Source organism: Falco peregrinus, chromosome 2 (genome assembly GCF_023634155.1).
Source record: "Falco peregrinus isolate bFalPer1 chromosome 2, bFalPer1.pri, whole genome shotgun sequence".
Classification (NCBI taxonomy): domain Eukaryota; kingdom Metazoa; phylum Chordata; class Aves; order Falconiformes; family Falconidae; genus Falco; species Falco peregrinus.
Genome location: NC_073722.1, coordinates 110471588 through 110484857, shown reverse-complemented (window position 1 = coordinate 110484857; position 13270 = coordinate 110471588). Strand labels below are relative to the sequence as shown.

General features: G+C 37.9%; 1 protein-coding gene across 14 annotated transcripts in view; it reads left to right on the top strand.

The window, feature by feature from the left end:
* Nucleotides 1-13270, top strand: part of BCAS3 (BCAS3 microtubule associated cell migration factor) — a 370182-nt gene that overhangs the window by 95526 nt on the left and 261386 nt on the right. The gene's annotated exons all lie outside the window — the stretch shown is intronic.

Below are 13270 nucleotides of genomic sequence, written 5' to 3'. Positions count from 1 at the left end.
TTTTTCAATTTCTAGTTGCCTTTCTTGTTTATTAGCTGTGACTCTGAGGTCAGAATTAAAACAAATATTTTAATGGCAGCATTTATGATGTTGGCAGGGAGCGCTATGGCTTAGTCCTGCGAGTTGGACAAGACTCGATCTGGGTGGTGTGAGGTAGTCCCTCCAGACTTGAAACGGAGTCACGATTGGTGAGACTTTTCAAAGTATAATGTCTGTAAATCACACAACTGATAAGCATCCTGGAATTTGCTTTTTAGTTCTTTTAGGAAACTGGACATGCTTAAAGGATTTTAGTTTTAGGAGGCCAGAAGGGAGGATGCTTTTATAGATTTTTACCATGTTAAAAACTAACAGGATTCCACTCTTCATTTTGACAGATCTAAGGTATAAAGGCCTTTATGAACTGTGATAATTAAAACCAACTTGTGTGTAAATTATACACATCTATTCATACTATAGAAATTGTTATATGTGCTTTTAAGAGTAATTTTAGAGTCTTTGGGGCTGTAGTTTTATTTCAGTAAATTGTCTTTACTTCACCACATGTAAAAGCGAATTATAGATGTTTTATTTGTGCTAAAGCTGAATATTAGTTGCTAAATACGTTGTTGTCCACACTTGTGTGAGTTCAGTACTGCCATAGATAATACCATAAAAATAGAATCCATAGGGAAGGAAATAAGATCAGTGTTTCAGAAATCAGTTCCAGACAGATAGGTTTTTACCTTATATTTACTATTTCTGTTAGCCAAATTTCATGATAAACTTTAAGTTTCCCCTCCACCCTCTAGGAAAAGAGACAATGTTACAGACACACCAAGCTTAATTAAGTTTTCTGAACAGTGAAGCTAAAAGTATCAATTTTTTTTTAATTTTAACTTTTTATTTAAATGTGGAATGTATATATTTTTAATATATAAACATTTCTCACTACCATTTTGAAGAAGGTAAAATATAAATTATTTGATTTCAAGAGTTACATAGATCAAGGGTTTAATACAGATTACACAACAGCAGAAGATACAGAATTTCATCAACAGACCTGGATGTAACTAATGACCCTTTCTTTTAATTCTGCCTGTACTTTTTTTTTTTTTTTAGGGTAAAAGGTATTGCCTACAGTAGTATCTTTTTCCTACAAAATGTAGCTCCTGTGGGACAGAAATTTTGAAAATACTAGCTGAAAAAGGAACTTACTTTGCATTATTTGGAGTCAGTGTTGTAACTGACATGCATTCTGTTTATTTGGTATGGTTTAGGGTCATAAAACGAGGATTTTCTAGGATTTATAGAAATATGAAGCACAAGGATGAATATTCTTTTTTAGGTTGAGTTATTGATTGGACTAGATTTGAGACAACAAATAAATATGTGTTTTTACCCAAGGAAAGCCTCGTTCTAGAGATACTGAAAGAGAAAAGGAAGTTGAATTGTGTATCAAGGTATAACTAACAAATCACAATTTTTACTTACCATGTTTGAGATTTTGATTCCAATAAAAACAGTGAAGATAATGATACAGTCAAATTTTTAAACAGAAATAATGTATTTTGTGATTGTAAAACTTCTGATTGACTAAGGAAGTGCTTTCTAGTTAAGGAGATTTTTGTCGCTCAAACTTAGATGTTTGTCAACATGAAAGTTTTTACCTAACAAATGTGTGACCAAACTTGATGTTTTCCTTTCCTTTCATCTCTAGGAGAATTTTTTATAATCAATAATAGGTATTACAATTAAAACAAAAATTTACCCTACATTAAAATTACTGATCACTGCACACGTTAATCATGTGTCTTGGCAAGCTTTTTGTATGATATATGGATGATAGCTGTGGTTTATAGGTTAAATTTTAGATGGCTGGTGACAGTTTTAATGAACACTTTAAAGTCTTATTCATTTTATTGTCTCTAACATAATTTCATTCTGTGCAGTTCGCTAGTTAATGGATAGTCTGTTCATTTATCTAGTGCATGGGTCAATAAGTTTCTTTCTCCTCTCCCTGTAGAGGGGAGGGTGGGCCAGATCCTCTCTAGCTTGCAAAGGAAGGTATGTTTTATATCACTTGCTCTCCCTGACATACACGTTGTGGGATCACAGCTTTAACAGCAGTCCCACAAATGAAGGGTACTGCAGGAATGCACGCAGGCAGCGTGTGCTGTGTGTGCTGCATATCTGCTGCCTTCTCTCCCAGGCAACACTAGCTTCTTTTTTTTAAATATATATATATATATAATTTTTTTTTTTAATAATGCTAGCTTCGTAAGACAGAAGGGAAGCTACAGCCTGCCTGTATTTTACACTGTTCTACACCTTGGCATATGCTGCCACAGGAGAATTTCCTATGAAAATTAGGTAGAAATGCCATTTGTTGCCTGTCACAGTTAATGCATACATTTCAGTGGTGTAAGTTGTCTTAGTCAGGATTGTGGTGGAGTCAGTGGCGGTGAGGCAAGAAGAGAATGTGCTTTATAAAACTGAGAAATCTCCGTGCTTTCTGGCTGCTGGATTTGTGCAGCAGTGCTGTAAGTGGGTGTTAGGGTGAATAACCTCTGTGTCTGAAGTAAAATCCCCCCCCGCCTCCAGTTGAACTCTGGTAGGATTTTTCCAGGCGGTACGCTGAGTTTCTGCCAGGTTGCTGAGATACTTACTTCTCAGCCCTTATAGAAATTTGAGACAGTTAATTTTTGTTTTTAAAGCTGGCACCATTCCTTATGAACATTTAGCAGGGTGCCAGCTATCCACTGTGGCGACTAATCACACGGCTGTATTTCCTCTGATTTTATGTATGTCTTCTCTGCAGTTGAATTGGGATAGTCTTATACAAGGAAAGGACAATTTCTGGCTTACCCTGAGAAACAGAACCAGGCTATCCATTGCTGAAGATAAACTATATAAATCAGACCTTCACAGGACTAACATACTTATCTGGTGTTTTTAACTTTTACACAGAAAGGTACTTTGCAAGCTTTGTACTGATTACTGTAATGCTTTTTGGTCACAAGGTCTTAAGGATGCATTTGTGCGAATAAGGGGAACATGAAAACACGTATATATTATTATATATTACCCCTAAATTTTAGATACCTCCACTAAATCTGGGGTTCAAATACCAAGTTTGATTTTGGAGGTTGCTGAGCCATCTGTTACTGTTCTGTCCATCTTCGGTGGGAACTGAGTGCTGCTGTTCCTCTGTAGTTCCACTTTCTGTAGAAGCCTCAAGTTATGCAAACTTAATGTAGCAAATAATTTTGGAGGTTAGGTTAAAGTACCGAGGCAAGCAGCACGGGAAATAGGCTTTAGGTCTTAATTTCTCTTTTTCTGTGATTAATCAATTATCTGTGATAATTGGCTGTGCAGAATCTGAACTGGCCACAGCCTTCTGTTCTCCATACGCGGTCTCTAATGCCTGTCCTGCCAAGGTTTCCCAAGGAGGTAGTCCAGGCGCTATGGACGGTGTGGTTCTAGCAGGCTGCTGTTCAGAGGCATGTGCCTTCTCCTTTCTCTCTTCTGTGGTGTATTTGGCACAGCCTTTGACATGAATTCCTTGAAAAAGTCATAGTTGCATAGTAACTGTAATAGTACAAGCCAGTAACTTATTACAGGACCTCCCAGTTTCCCATTTTCACTTTTGCTCTGAGCTGGGACTAGCCTGTTTGGTCTTGGACTACAGCATTAGACACTGCTGACGAGCAGCAGAGCCATCCTTTCTTTGCTTTTACTCCTTGTTACTGGGAGCATACCTGCAAGTGTACCTATTGTATTTGTTTTGGGAATCGGGTTAAGAGTAGAAGTTTGCACATCTATTTGAAGTTTGTTTAAATCTTATTCCTTACTCTTATTGTGAGGTTTGTACCTTGTTTCTCAGTTAAGCTGGGGAGGGATGACTTCACTGCCAAGAACTATATGTACAAAAAAATCTAGTTAGGTGGCTGTGGGTAGCCAGGAAAGATGAGAATTATCCTGTATTTGAATTTTTTTAGAGGCTGTGCTTCAATTGCCAATTTGTTAGGCAAGTAACTAGACTTACAACCTCTGAAAAGGACATTTTGTTACAAAAGCTTAGTGGTGGTCTTCTCTTGGGGCAGTGTTTTTCAATAAAATCTTTCCTCTACACGTCTTAAATGTAGGCTTAGAAGAGTTTGCCAGCTACAGTGTTCTGTCCTGGCGTCTTGCTGTTTTAGAGGGAGCAATAGGTGCAATATTTTTCAGTACAAGCCCTTAAAAACAAAGTATGATAATTAAGTAAAACGTCAGTTGTAGCTAAGTACACCTTCACTTTGGCAGTAGCACCAACTCTTAAATTGGTGGATGGAGGAGGTCCATTCTAATACCTGTCATATATATAATTTACATACATTGCATAGAGGGGTGTGAATTCATACAGCTACCTTACAAGTTGAGAATGGGATGTGGTTTTGGACCAAGATAGCTTCTACATAAGGCGGGAAAGATACAGGATGTAAGACTTGGTCCTTGCGGAGTTAAAGGCAAGGTGGTAAGAAAGATTCCAAAGAAATAGGTTTGGGGAGGAAGAAAGGAGTTCTCAGTGAACAAGAAGGGGGAGACTTTTCAAGCTGTGGTAGTTGGCTGAATGAATGGTGGCATAATTCCAGCAGTGCAAGGGAGAGGGGATAGAAGAGAAGTCTGCAAGCATTATAGAAAAGAAAGAGCAGAAATCAAAGCTGTGGGTGTGACTTCAACCTGGGTTATTAGGAGAGGACAGGTTAAAAAGAAAGGGTATGTTGAAAATGAACTGTAAGTACTTCAAACTTTTAGCATTAGGGGTTGAGAGTTAATTTTAGGAAAACTGAAGGATTGAGAAGCTGTCACTCACCTAAGGTCATGCAGTAACTCAGTGCTAGAGAAGAATATTACTTAGGATCCCTGATGGTTAATCCATTGCTGGAACCAGTAAATGACATGTCAAATTCAGTTCACTTTTGTACTTTGATTTTGTTGTTGTTTAATTATGGTAAATTTAATGTCAAAGAGAGACATTTTTCAAATAAAGTAATTAGTAAATAGCTAAACAATGGTGCTGTTTTATAAATACCTGGGGTTTTTTTCTTTTCAATATGGTAAATAAATGATCTGCTTTCCAGGAGTGTTACTTCTGCCAGCTTAGCAGCTGAGAGCTGTGAAGTGCAACACATCTAAAATTTTAAATAATTACGCTTCCTTGGCTCCAGAAGAGCTTTTCCATCCATTAATAACAAGAAAATTAATGTTGGACCAGCACTAAAACAGATTAAACTGTGTACCCCTTTGGATGCCTGACTGCACCTTTAACGGACCTGAAATTCCTCTGATTATTTAAATGTTCTATATTGAAATGTGATGGTGGCCTTGAGTTAATAGTTAAAGAGGTTTAAATTGGAATGTCTCTGCAGAAGGTTTTCCCATTGATCAGAGCAAGTGGGCAGAAAAATACCTTATTTGATTGTTGGGAAGCATTTATAGTTCCTCACAGATTAACAGAATATTTTTTTTTCCTTTCTATTTTTCCTACCCAAGGTGTACAATCAGACTTTTATTAAACATGTAGATTAGTTAAGGTTTGATGACATCTTTTGCAGTGGCAAGTGCTGTATAAGCTGATTTATTGCAGTACTGATATGGCTGCAACCAGCACCTCGCCTGTGCTTGGACTCTTACAATGACTGCAGCTTTCTCCTCAAGTTTGCAAGATTAATCTCGTTCTGGAACATCTCCTTCCTGGATATGTCATCTAGAGTAAAATGAGCTGTAATTATTTAAAGACATTTGGTTTTTCTCTGTTTATATTAACAGTTGCTTTTCAACTTTAATTACTGCCTTTGAAGACAAATGTATTAAAATTAATGTAATGGCATCATATTCAATGAATTGCAATTACAAAGATTGTGTGTCTATATCACATATGCTGGGCCAGAAGGTGAGAAATAATTCATGACCTATAGCTTGCTGGCACTGCTTTATGGTTTGTTTGTGAAGGAAGAGTGTCAGTAGTGAAATTTTTTAGCAGCAAAAGTGTAAATAAGTGGAGTGTACAAAGAGAACATCTAGTCTGTTTCAACACAAACTGTGTGTTGAATGACAACAAACAAATGGTCTCATAGTGATTAGCCAGGTTGACATCAATGAGAATGCCCTTTTCATGAAATAATTTCAGTGCTGTTTTCTTCTCTAGTTTTTAATTCAATTTGTGTATGTTCTTTTTTTTCTTCTTAAATGCTTCCCTGTAGGAAACTGATTTTCATTTTATAGAAATACTTGCCCAAGTCTAGAGCATTTTCTACCTGAATGGTGAAGACTTTTAAGAATTTCCTAAATTTTCAGTATATCTTAATCATTTAAATTCTTTTTTAAATAACTACTACACTTCAGATAGCTATGATTTAGACAAGTATTGTTTAAAAACAGGTTTAAATAAAATCACTCTCTGTTTTCCATGAGTTTAACTCTGGAAGCACACAGAACATGATTTTGAATCTGAGAAGAGATGCATATGAAATCCTGTAATCAGTGCATCATGTCATTTGGGTGGAAGAAATTTATTTAAAAGAGAGGGCCAGCGTGGTGATTTGCAGTGCATTAACTCTCCTATTTTTAAATTTCAGAAATATATGTTATCAATAGCTTAAATCCATTGCTACTTCTTAGAAAACTTCTAGATATGTAGGTTTTTTCTGATCTAAGAGTGTAACCTATTATCTCTAAAGAAATTTTCCCCAAATCAGGATTAAGTAGTAGTTAGTGGCAGAAGTTGCTAGCAGTTTTGAATAGAGCCCATTTCCTCTTTGAGGAGGGAGAGAAGATAGGAAATGTTTCTCTGTCATCATCAAATTGATGTCTTCATGCAAATAAGATACTGGACTGCTGGCAAAGTGTGATTAAGTCATTGTGCTTCATCACCTACCTTTTGCTGCAGACAGAAGTCACATAAATTATTTATTTCCATCTATGTACCATTTATAAGCTCTTTTCATTACTACCAAAAAGTCTTGCTTTGATATGAGGCCTTGAGGAGGATGGTCTTAGGCCTCCTATTTTTTTTCAGTATGTCCTGCTTCTGTAATGTTTATAACGATTTCAGTGATTTTTGTAGTCTCCTATTCCTCGCGTCTAAGAGAAAGGAAATATTAGGGTTTTAGTTTCTTTAAGCATTAAAAATGTACAGTTGTCCTAATCTAACATTATCCATGGTTGCCCTCTACGCTACTGCAGAAAGTTTCATGGTTTATTGAAGGATGGTTTCTTAGTTTTCTTTTTAGGATCATCTTTTTGTAGAAATTTTAGTCACCTTTTTACAGCAATTTTACATTTTCTTAAAATTTTTCAGGTAAATAAAGTGAATTTTAATATAAAGCTCAACACGTGGGCACACCTGTAAACGTTGTTTATTTGGGTATCCCTGTTTCTGAATATACTCTGTTTGGATGCATGACAGATTTATAATTAAATCTAAAAGATATTAAAATTATCAAAGCAGTCATTTAGCACAGCAGGCATTGTTAATGAGTTGTTAGCTTCCTTTCAGATTAAAGATGCAAAAATGCATAAAAAGGGTAGAACTATTTCCTCTCTTTAGTGGCAAAAGTTCTGTAGACTTCAGGGAGGTCAGCATTTTACCCTCTCTGTAACTTTGCTTTATTGTTATTCCAATGAAAAGAGGAAAACATGATAATAGGTTTCAGCAGTGAAAATGTTTACTGCAGTCTCTGCAACTAACAAACCCCAAAAAGGCTAACATGGTGTCTATGGATTCCTCTTGGAATTACAAGGAGTGTTAAAAGAAAAAGGGAATCTGTGCCCTTTGATCTTTTGCCCTCATTTACCCAGCTGTCCTCAGTGTGTGTCCTTTAGTTTTGGGAGGGAGAAACCTATCCTGATAAAGTTTTCATATTTATTGGGCCATCAGCTGTAGTCAGACAGAGTTTGAAACTAGTGAATAGATTTTTAATATATAAAGCATACAGCTGAGCCATCTGTTGGACATGGGGAATGTCTGACAGTTTCCATACATCCACCCCAAGCTCCAAATATTCAGATTAAATACATAATTGTCCTAAGCATGTAACAGTGTATAGAGTTCTCCAAAGCACAGTCATATTTATTCACATAATATTTATTCACAATTTTTTTGGTTGTTTTTTTTTTGTTTTCCTTCTTTTGACTTGCTAGGTTTCTTTAATATTTATTTTTAAATATTTTTGATATCTTTATTCATGTTTATTTTGTGGTGAATTTTTTTACTTCAATAGATTTTCCTTATTTAGTTACATTTTTTTGAGACCAAATTTTGCAACTGTAGTGTGTGTGTTACACTTGGAAGTGTACACGGGCTTAGTAGCATTCATGTTTGGCTGTATTTTGACTAGCATCAGCCTCAGAGAGGGGTTAAGCGAGTATAAATAAAGCTACTGTTCATAGGTCAGGTCATATGTTTCATAAAACCATGGACCATATAAACTTTGTCACATCTTAACAAGATACGTATGAGACTGGTTTTGTGAGAGAGCTGCAGAGGAATAGAAATCCGTATAATTAGCATGCAGAAGGTAGGAATGCCAAGGAAATGTGTATGGACTGAATCAGGAGCCACTGCAAGTCGGCGCGGTTCTGCTGAGCTCTCTGATCCTGTAATTCGGAAATGTACAAAGCATAATACGAGTGTTGCATGGTATCTATGCTCATTTTTTAAAAATACAATCAGAGAAATTGTTGATATTTTTTGTTGCTGTTCATGTAAATAGTGTATCTGTGCAGTGGCGGTGCTGGTCTCTACATGGCTATGTGTGCATGGAGACGCAAGTTGCATTCCTAAATTAAAGTGTATCGGTATGTTTCCTCCATGCAGATGCATGCCTGCTTTGCTAACGTTTGTGCCCTCCGGTGTTTTTAAAACAAAGCTGATGCAGCTTGAACGTGTCGAGTTGTTGGGTGTGTAATTACAGAATGACAATGTTTTGGAAAGTGGAAAAAACCTTGTGTTGCTCTGAAAGACGGCCTTATTTAAAGTGAAGTTCCTCATGAAGCTGAAACCCAAGGTGAAATTGTGTGTACTTCATTTGTATGCATATAATAAACAACCATGCAATTAGATAGGTGTTATAAATAGGATGTGGTGGAGATGCTTGGGCTACTCAGGTTTCCTAGATTTTATAGCAAGTACCCAACGGAGATGTGCTGCTCTCTAATTTTGCCGTTTGGGCTAACCAGCTGACGCCTAGTTGAAAAGAGTTATGTTCCTACAAGGCCACAGAAGCCCAAGTATTCAGTCTCCGTCTCCTTTGGATTGTGGAGAACTCTGTGTACCATCAGCAACTTCAATCCCACCCTTTAGGCCAACCCTCATCTATCAAACCCGGGCTGAGAGCGAGCGAGAGGAAGCTCCCAGATAAACATACAGCAGCGCCTAAACTCCTAATCACTCTGGGCTTCCGCTTCCAGGCCCTATAATTAGAAGTCCTTCTTTTCCTTGTATTCCCAGTTGACGCAAATGCTTTTTGTGGCTTGGCACCTCATTTAGGGCGTGGGCTTAGTTTATGGCCAGGCCAGAGTCTGGTTTAGTCTTCTGATACTGCATAAATAGCTCTTAACCCACAGTCTACATCTGTACTAGTTTTTCCTTTTATGCGTGTATTCTCTGTATTTTTTAATGTTACGCTCCTGAAAGAAGCTTATTGTTTCCCAAAGAGAATGCATGGAAAGTAGGAAGCTGTAAATTAGGGCAAATGTATCTGTCAGGCAAAACAAAGCATCAGTAATTATTATTTTTTTTTCCACCTAGGATATTTGTTCCTCTTAAACTGTATTTTAATCATCTCAGTGGATTTGAAAAACCACACAGTAAAACAGTCATTAATTTCACCTAGCTGCACCCCACATATTATGGATAAGCAAAATCAGGATTTTTGCAGTGAGATACATACTAAGTAATACCCGCCTTACATATAAATGTCCACTGGGTTCTGTGTATGCAAGACTTTCAATTGATTTCAGATGTTATCTGTTAAACAGGGATTAATGCCAGTTTGAAAAATAAGCAGGAAATCCTTGAGAATTATTCACTTTTCATCTATGATTATTCATACATAAAGTACATCATAAGAGAAAACATTTTGGGCTGAACTTATGACAGCTTTAACCCGTATTTCCGTCTAAACAACTTTTTTGGAAAAACTGTCACAAGGGTCTTTTAGAAAGCTGAGTTGAAGTTTCCTGCACTTGAAAGTGAAAGTGAGGTAACGACCAAGATTCCAGTTCATGTTTCTCTACTGGGATTAGGTATTTCTGCTGGAGTGTTGCAGCAGCCTTTTGTTGCAGGGAGAGATGGAGAGAGACACGGAGTAGCTGAGCTGTAATAATTGAAAACTGTGGCTCTGCAGTGTGAAGCAATGAGAGCTGGAAAATACCACACCAAGCCCCAAGTCAAATGTTCTAAAACACCAGTGATTTATTGTTTGAATAACAGTACTAAGTAAGATATTTCAAAATGCTGTTTTATAAATACACGTTCTTTCACATCTGTGGTATTGTGCTTGGGACCTCTGTGTTGATACAAGTTCTGCAATTATTTATTTGTAATTCAACTGCGAATGCGAGTATGAAAGGTCCTCCTTTGACTTAATGAAAAATAGTTGCTAATGTGAGCGAAGGGCCTGTTTTCCCTCGGCTTTCATCTAAAAAAATGCATTGCTTCCAAACAGTGACAGACAGCAGGATTTTAGATTAGGCATGCAAAATTGCCAAATCAGATACGACCCATCTTTCTATTTTTAAGCCAATTCCTTTCCACCCACAAATGTATTATCTTTCACCTCTGTACTCCTTCTGCGAGTAAGTGAAAACAGGAAAATAAAAAAAAAGAAGCCCAAAAAACACGAAACCTAAGAAAGTTGAAGGCAACGCATGTTAATAGGGAATCAAGAACTATGTACATCATATGGAACTGATCAGACCTGCAGATAGGCAAGCACATTTCATGGCTTCATTTGTTCAGATATGGTGTATGCCATCAAAAGAACAAACGGGTAACACGGTGTGCTTTATGGATTTGTGTGACACATGTTGTAGTGTATGGTCCCAAAGTGAGCTCTCTAGCAATGCTCTGCTCGGGTTAAGTAGAGATTACAAATTTGGGAAAAAAAATTTTGTGAGGAGAAGGGTGAAATTATATCACGTCTGCGTACTGCGGGGTTTATTGCACCATCCGCAGACACCTGCATTTCTAGCCAATACTGGAAACAAGATCCTGGTTAGCTAAACAGCCGATAGATTTGATGGACAACGCAGCCTGGTAATTCCTGTGTTTGCACTGGCTCATGATGATTACGCAGCTCTCTGTCTCCAGCTTCCAGACAGATTTTTGGCTCGTTTAAAGTTGGGTTTTTTTACGATCTTCATTGCGCTGTGCCATGTGATGGGATACACATGAAGAATGCTGTGCTCAGATCTCTGGGTGCATTCAACTGTGCGTATGTATTTATAAAAGACTTCTAGCACTTTGGGGGAAGAAAAAAAAATCTACGTTTGCTGAAGCTGTCTGCTCAGTGTTGAGAGAAACCTTATGTATTCATCTCTTCCAGCTTTTCCTTCTGCAGAGCTCCTTTCTATCTGGAGTAAGAGAGAGCTCAAAGGGACCAAAAGTCGACTCAACTTCTGTATAAAGTTATCTAATGCGTGAGGAGAGACAAACACGGGACTACAGAAAATAAATCCTTACTGTGTTGAATTAGCTCTTTTGCAATATGCTTTCTCCAGTAATAGTGGCAGCCTCATTCTAGCACACAAACCCCTGTTTGCTTCCAGCTTTCTCCACTGGAAATGCTATATATTATTGAGAGCCGCACACTTCACTAGAAGGGAAGCGATGTTTCAGAACAGAATTAATGCAAATTGTGTGCATAATCCCACACTAAAGACTTGGCTGACTTGCACTTGAGCAACTTTAGCTGTATTTCCTATCAACACAGTCACTACAAATCAAGGAAATTGCCAGTTAAGCCAACATTAACATCCAGACCAACCTCAACTCACATGCCTTACCGCCCAAACATAATACCCAAATGCACTCACAGATTTCTTAGCTCCATAACAAACTCTCTTTCATTTCTAACACTCGGCATCAGAGTCACAGCCTCTAACAGTAAAAGTGTGTCTACTGGAGGGAATCTTGCTGAGGTCAGATTGAAGATTTAGCATTTGGGTGATTTTGAGGAAATGGCTGTGCACAATGTGGGTGGGCTCACACTCTGTCCAAGCTCTACCAGCGTCGGTGGGCAAGCTGAGAAGGAAACTCGTAGGCAATTTTGTCTCTGGATGCAATTTGGATTTCTCACCGGTCTTGTACCTTGACTGCTGGTGGCCCTCATGGTCTTGAAAGCATTTGTTTACCTTCACAAGATCCTTATTTCCGAAGAGCAAGAGAGGCATACGCCTGTTGGTGCTCACGGGAAGCCTGCGATGATGCTCTGTTATCCTGTGTGGAGGCTCCAGGGCTGGGCTGTGCCTCCCGTGAGCCCAGGCGTGTGTTCACCATCCCGCTTTGGCCTCGGAGAAGGAGGAGGCAGCACTGAGGAGTGGCGTTGGGCCCAGAAGGTCAAGGCTTTGGCTGCTGAAATGTGTCTGTTTGGGCTTAAGGGAAGGGGGATTCCAGGGTTGCCAAGGAGGGAAAACACTCGGGATGCCGATCTAGTGATGTTGTAACGGTGGTTCAGTAGAAAAGTTAATTAAACTTAACCTTTACAAAGAGAGTGTTTCCCTGCTTCTCAGTACGCAAGAGTTGTGTGTGGGTTTTTTCAGTTTAATTCTAAATTTTTGTACATGGCATATGCTAGCGCTTTAATGGAAACTTGTGAGAGCTTTCAGACTTCTACTGTATATATTTGTTTAGCAGCAGTGAGCAGAAGAGGAAAGGATTAATTGTGGAGCCATGCGTAAACAAACTGAGAAAGCGAATACTCTTTCATGACAGAAATAAGATAATCATTTATCCTTTCATTAGGCATCGTATAAAACGTGAAGACCTAAGTTCTTTTCCTGAGGGATGAAATATTTCAGTTGTGCTTTATGTGGAGAATCAACACAACAGAGCCTTGTGCAAATTCCTGCTTTTCTTTAATAGATGGGTACCTTGAAAATTATTTAGAATGCACTTCAATGTAGCTGTTCAACTGCTAAAGTCACTTTGTACTTCATGTTAATTAAATGTTGGAGGATTACTTTGCGTGATAACTTCTTAAATGTCATTAATAAGCAAGGTAACATGAACATTTGTATACAGAAA